Below are 7311 nucleotides of genomic sequence, written 5' to 3' on the forward strand. Positions count from 1 at the left end.
AGAAAAGCGACATTATAACGAAACAACGTTATCGGGAACAACGTTAAGCGAGGACTTAATGTATTAATGTGGGCTGCTCATTAGTAAAAGTCAGATGATTTTCTCTCAGTATTTTTATAAGAGCTCTTTAGGTATGTAATCCCCTTTAAGGAAAATAAACATTTCAAGGAAGTTCAACTTTTATAATTTGTGTACACCTCATTATACAGGTGCAGTGATCCCTCGATTAACGAACGCCTCGGTTAACGAAATTTCGGTTAACGAATTACCTTCCATAAGAATCTTCAATTCGGTTAACGAACAGAAATTTGGTTAACGAAATTCTTATGAAATCATGTCAACATGTTTTCGCTTGCTCACCAGCTGGAATATTAGTCCGCCAATACAGTAATCAGTTCTAGGGCTTAAATTCGTTCCCATTTGAGTAAATATCAAGAAGGTTGTACTATTCAATAATTTTCAAAGATTTATATTAAATTTTTTAGTCATTTGAACACTTATTTAACATAATTTGAGTACAAGAAACTAGTTTTTGGTGCGCCAATCAGCCACTTGACTCACCCACCAAGGCATCAGTTTGTATCTCTGGCCACATTTTGCTTGTGGCTCTCTTGAACATAAACTATTTTTACGTTTATACAGTACAATTATTGGTCATTCTGAAAATTATCTTACATATTGACAATATATAGTGCAGTGCAGTGTTGATTTAAAGAAAATAAACTTGAATTACACCTAGTGAACTTAAAATTTTATGGGTGAAATGACGGCGTGAAGCATGGGGTGATTTCTCTTCCACCCCCACTTCCTTCTCTTCTCCCTTCTCCTCCACCCCCACTTCTAATTCCCATCATCATCATCATCAACCAGGAGCCTTTTACATACACACCTCAAAATAAGTGTACTTTACTGTACTTTACTGTATGTAATTTTCGGTGAGCTGGAACCAATTACCCAAAATCCCATTGAAACAATGGTTTCGGTTAACGAAATTTTCGGTTAACGAACGACCTTCTGGAACGAATTGTGTTCGTTAACCGAGGGACCACTGTATATTATTATCCATTAGCTTAGATAATTTTTAGAAGTTTATTTGGGTTTTATACACAATAATAGTTCACTTCTGAAAGTTATTGAGCTCTCTGGCCTAGGATGGACTTTTTTGTAGCTGTTCAATTTACAATTTTAAAGTTTTGAATTTTATCTAGAAACATTGAGAGATGAAGCATTTTATAGCTTACATCATTTTCAAGGTCATTTTATATAATGTCTTAAAAATTGAGCAATATATTTACTTTATACCTCATTTCTTGCAGAAGATTTATAAATTTAAGACTATTTCATAAATATTTTTTGTCTTAGCTTAGAAAACTTGTCATGTGCTTTACAGATGTTATGAACAATTTAGACCTCTCTCTTTCTCTCTCTTTTATTTTTCATAATGCCTCTTTGATGGTGACACCTTATTTTGGTTTTCTCTAATGGGAATTGCAATTTTTAGGTGCCAATATTTTTGTTTTCCATATCTATGGTGATTTTACATAAGGGATCATTGTATGCATCCTTCAATAAGGGTTACAAGCTCAATGTTTAGGTATTTTTTAGTAGTTCAAATACTAAGTTTTCCTGTCATTCTTGAGATGAGATAAAGATCGGAAATTTGAATTTTTGTTGCCGACAGAATTTATCTAAATTCCTGAAGAGGCATTAATTACCACCTGCACTGAGTGTTAACTTTTTCCTGGGACTTAGAGACTTTATCAGTGTACTGTACATAGCAATTTTACCTTTCTCATTCTAATGCCTTTGTACTTCAGGCAAAGTATCATATTTAATGGTAAAAATTTTGGAATTTGTTTCTATGAACTCAAAAACTGTTCTCATTAAACTGATTTGTGATATAAAAAAATGTCTTCTAAACTCAGAAGAAAATTTTAGGGTACTTCAGCTATATAGTATAAATAGCTAGAGGTAAATTTAGCTCAATGCAGTTACTATTATCAGTTAACCTAATTTTGTAGCTCATTAGAGGTACAGGTACTCTATAGATAAATTTACTCTTAAAATATTGTTCTCTAATTCTTATTGTAATCATCAAGTAAAATAAGAGAGAATAATACAATCATGTAGGGTGTATTGAAGAAGGAACTTCGAAGAAGTGGCTTCTCCATCATGTGATGGTCTTCATCATTATTAAATTAAGTTTATAGAACTAGCAAGTGATTGATCATTCTGACTGCTTCACTTCCTTATGGGGATTTGGATACAAAGATAAGATCCCATCTCTTTCCTTATTGTTGTAAGAAGTGACTGAAAGTTATAGAAAGGGGTTAGAGATCCTCTTGCTACTAGACACAATTCCTCATGATGGTGCTTCATCTATGTAAAAATCCAGTGAATCACAGCCAGTACAGTACCATTTCAGTTATATTTTGAAAAGTATCTTGGGTAGTCCCTGGTGAGTGTTTCTTTACTCGCAGAAGATTGCTCTCGTCAGTACAGGACTTCATTAAAGAAAGACACACTGTACCTTTGTACTTGAACTGTATTATGAAAAAGCAGTTTGTTCAATCACTAGCTAGTGTGATAATATTAGCAGATGATTGATCACTTGATTACTTACTTCAGTAAAAACAAAAAAATAGCAAACCAGCCTTTTTCAATAAATTGTACATTCCAAGAAGCAGTTGATTAATCACTGACAAGTACTTGCTATAATGGTGCAAGTACATCATCCTCATGGTGCTGCACCACCTGATTCAATCTGTCACCCACCACTCATGTACTACACATTTGTTTAGCCAAGATGATACTTGGCTCTCACTGCCAACTGTAGTGTGCTTTTTATATACTTGTACACAGTGTATAATGGCTAGAATATTAATATATTACTGTATTACTAGATTTTTGTTATTGCCTTGCATATGTCAGTTTTATGTTTAGGATGATGGTGGGGTACATCATGGACAGGTTCATAAAATACATCTTGCCAAAAGTTGACAGAACTCTGTGTAGATGGAAGTCGTACCCATAAAATGAATTTCCTACAATGAAAAATGGAGAGATTTATCATAATTAACCTTGATGTTATACTTTTCCAGTTTCTGTGCATTCTTTATTCTTGGGGTTCAGCTTTTAATTGTTCATAGATTTAGTAGTATTTATAGTAAAATATATTTGTATAATTCAGTGGCAGTATTGCATATTTATGTATCATTTGGTGACAATATTTCAGTCAGTACAGAGGATACAAGTACTGTACAGGGTACTTGGACTCTATAATATTAATAAATATACCATGGATGGGATTTAAATTATCTAATTATATACTGTAAATAATGTACAGTGCCTATTCTGGTTTGGGACTACAGTAATATAAAAACTATTTGGAATTGCTTCAGGATACAGTAGTAAAAATTTGTCAAAAATTAGCCTTTTTTTTTTCCAGTCACTTAACAATTTTGGTACTAGTACTGTATATATCTTGTGAGTAACTTAAGTGGTTTGGATTTTTTTTTTTGTACAGGATCAGCTAATGGTACACAAATATTCACTTAAGCCCTTAAATAAACTAGCATTGAAGCTCTCATATCATACTTTGGAAATAATTCCAATGTTGGCCTGCCAAGTGGCTTCAGGTTATTGTTACCCAGACAATATACTTGAAGTAGAAGTAGTTTCAGTTTTTTCTCATTATATACTGTAACAGTTTGTATGCACAAGATTTGTGCATATCTTTTGTTTGTACAAGACTGATGATTACACAATCCATAGGATACAATATTTTATTTACTTTGTTCAGGTTATACAGAGCAAAAGTTTTTTCTTTAACTATTTACTTGCATAACAGTTATACAGTGCACCAGAATACATTATAATGTTTACCCTAAATAGATAAATGCATTATTTTACCATTTTGAAACACAGCTAAACTTGGTATTTTATATTTATTTATCTTTTGTAAGTGTGTAGTTCAAGGTAGTAGACTGCTTTTTATCATGTTGGTTCACAATAGAAGATTGGTTGGCTTAAACCTCTCCCTCCCCCCCCTAAAAAAGAAGAAGAAAAGTATTAGTGTATTATGGGAGAAGTAAAGGCTTTGTCTTTTTCTCCTGCTAATTGTTGTTTCCTGTAGCTACATTCATACTGTAGGCTATTTAGTGGCTTCCCACTCTACACATTATCAAACTTTACTCTATTATTTTTTAGATAAACTTTTCCTGTTTTTTCACTTTTTATTTGTGCCTCCTTCCTTGTAACTTTATTTCCATGCTTTCCACTTATGTATATGTACAGTACTTGAAATTATGACCCCTAATCTATTTACTGTATATTCACATTTCCTATTACAGACAGGTAGTGACTGCCTCACTTATGGAGATGGTTAATAACTCAAATATTTGTTCAAGTTTGTTAATTAATTACTTTCCTTTGAGCCTTTTATCAAGCTGTCTATGGTTTGATAGGCAAGTGAAATTAAAATTTTCCATAATGCATAGTCACTGTGACCATGAGTTTTATCCATACAGAGGCTTAAATAAATCTTAGATATAACAGGTAAGATAATTTTTTTTCTTCAGGATCACTGTGCTATGTGATCAAATTGGCAAGGGGTTTATCTTCCTACTTACAGGGTAAACATAGGTTCAAGTTTTAGTACAAAGTTTATATTAGTGAAAAAAATGTCATAAAATAAGAACATTGATAAAAGAGCTTGGTTAATGACAATTTGTCACAAATATATTACTGTATATATTTTTATTTATGTTTACAGTGTTTTTTCTTTTTATTATTATTATTATTATTATTGCCAGGACGACGAGCACTACAGGTATTTTGGCCCATCATTGAAGAAATCCATTAATGAGTACATCCACAGGCAAACTCTTTCTTTGTGAAATAGTGGAAGAAGAAGACAAAAATTTACTTCTCAAGTTAGTAGAGGAGGACAAGCTTTTACAAAGAATGGAATATATTTATGGACAGATCCCACCAGTGCCTGTGCAAGTTCCAGTGTGTGGCATTATATTCACTATTATACAGTAGCTGTTTCCAAAGTACAATGAAACCTCTATTTAACGGAAGATATGGAGAGGAAAGTCCGTTATATTGAGAGTTCATTAAATGTGAAACCTTCATCTAACAAACTATATAGAGATGAAAATATGTTCTATCAAGGGTCCATTAGATATGAAATTTCCCATCTAACAGATTACTTGGAGCGAAAAGTCCTTTATATGGAGGTTTCATTGTATGAGTACTTGCCAGTATTCCTGTAATGTGTAGTGCTTCAATATAATAATGTTATTACATGACAGTCTATTTATGGTTCATATGTACACCAGTCTTTTGAAATGGTGCCATGTACCTTGTATTTGTATAATGATGCTTAAATAAGACACACACTTACATTTGCTGTCTTCCTCTTATGGTGGACAAGTGAATAAAGATAACTAACTTACCTTCAACTGAGACTCCTATATCTAACATTCAGATATTCACATCAGCTCAAAAGTCATGTCATACAGCAGTATTTATTTATTCTATTTTATCTTTAGCCTCTAAATTTTGTAGTGTATAAATGACACTTTTATGCCAAATGTTTCCTCATCTTTAAAATCCTATTTCTGTAATGTATTTTCAGAATTTTATTTCTTTTAGGGTGGAAGGAGAGTCAGTACTTCTTTATATGAATATCTACACTTTTCACAAACTCATCGTTGGTGCCTTCCCACATAAAGGGATTCAAAAAATTCTTTAATGCAGAAAATGCTACTTTTTAACTTTATAAAATAGCTTAAAAATAACTAGATGCCAGTCAGCTAGTTCTGTAACTGAGAGAATGTGCAACTACCTCTGCCAGGACTGTGGTTGCATGTTAACACTAATCCTGGTTATGTGTACTGGAACAATAGCCCATATTCTAAAGCAGCACATAGGTGCATTAAAAATGTAATATATTTTATATGTACTATTCCCGTATGCCCACAATTGGTGGAACATGTGCACTTAAAGATTAAACACATCACAAAATGTAAAGGGGATCTAGATTTGCCTTAAACATAGATGACAATAAATTAAATTTGTTAGAAGACATTGGCATACTCTGTAAAAGAACACCAGTGTAACTTATCAGTAAAATGAGGGCTTAATACAGTCAATACAGTCAACAATATTTTGTGTAACTTCGAGTGTTTAAAAAATTATTAATATACATATAGCCTGCAATGTGTAAACATGAATGATGCTCTCACATAAATGCTTATTGATTTTCAGTCCTTCAGCACCACATATACTGTATTAGGCAATGCTTACATAACAGAAAACAAAAATTCTTGCAAAGGTAATTTGTTTGTGAATGCTTCCCTGGTCATGAGTGTTGTTTGGAATCTGGGCCAAAATATTGTATGTACTGTACTGTAGTTACTGTTTGTATGCAATTATAGGAGGAAAATACTCTTGACTGCTGCACAGAACACATGTGAAGAGATTGATAATTTTGATACTTCTCATTTATGACTGAGGTTTATTGCTTGTAAACAATGAAGATGTAGGTTTATATTGTGTTTAGTAGGATGATATATGATACCGTATTGTATATTAATTGCATGAACTCTTAGCTTAAAGATATTATAATAGATGAAAAATTTCTTTATTTGTTTTTCAAAAGAACTTAATCATGTATCCTCTCACATGTCATTATTATCAGTGTAAATGTTCATGGTATTAAACAGGATCATGACCAAGAAGTTTTACTCCTCGTCACTGCCGATGAAAGAAGATAAAAAATTTTGCACCGACTTTGGGGGAAGTAGCAGCTCAATGTAAATTATGTGCTCATTCATATGATGTGACACTTTACACAAAGAAAGCACCTAGGAGGGTAAGTACAGTACATTAGTATAGTTAAAATAGGAAATAATACTGTAGTTTTCTTTATTCATGTAAAACATTTATCCATACATAAGTATTGTATAACAGATTACTCCAAGACTTGTTCTTGTGATCAGCTTTATACATTACAGTGCACATGAGTGAGCAGTAATGGGGCATATACTGTGGTTCAGGAGAGAAGTTATTCATTCCAAATTATTTAACCATCAGATCAATCAAATTTTAAGCTACTGTATACTAAAGGTAGTTCATGATTACATATTGTACTCAGGATAGTTTCTAAGGCATGGTATCTCAGTTCACTTTCTTCAAATAAATCCTTTTTGTCCTTCTAATTTATTTTTTCCCTATTCATTCTTCTCTGTTATTTTTCTCAGTTTATGTTTCCAATTTATTCTTTATTCAAGTGTATCCTCT

At 32.4% G+C, this 7311-nt stretch overlaps 1 protein-coding gene across 2 annotated transcripts in view; it reads left to right on the forward strand.

The window, feature by feature from the left end:
• LOC121863278 (flotillin-2-like) overlaps window positions 1-6742 on the forward strand; it is a 55698-nt gene extending 48956 nt beyond the window's left edge. For both annotated transcript variants that reach the window (XR_006088367.1, XM_042361858.1), the window contains exon 11: window positions 4815-6742. The gene's annotated coding sequence lies outside the window, so the exon portion shown is untranslated. The remainder of the gene's footprint in view (window positions 1-4814) is intronic.
• The last annotated feature ends 569 nt before the right edge of the window (window positions 6743-7311 follow it).

Source organism: Homarus americanus, unplaced genomic scaffold, assembly GCF_018991925.1.
Source record: "Homarus americanus isolate GMGI-L3 unplaced genomic scaffold, GMGI_Hamer_2.0 scaffold46197, whole genome shotgun sequence".
NCBI classification, from domain to species: Eukaryota; Metazoa; Arthropoda; class Malacostraca; order Decapoda; family Nephropidae; genus Homarus; species Homarus americanus.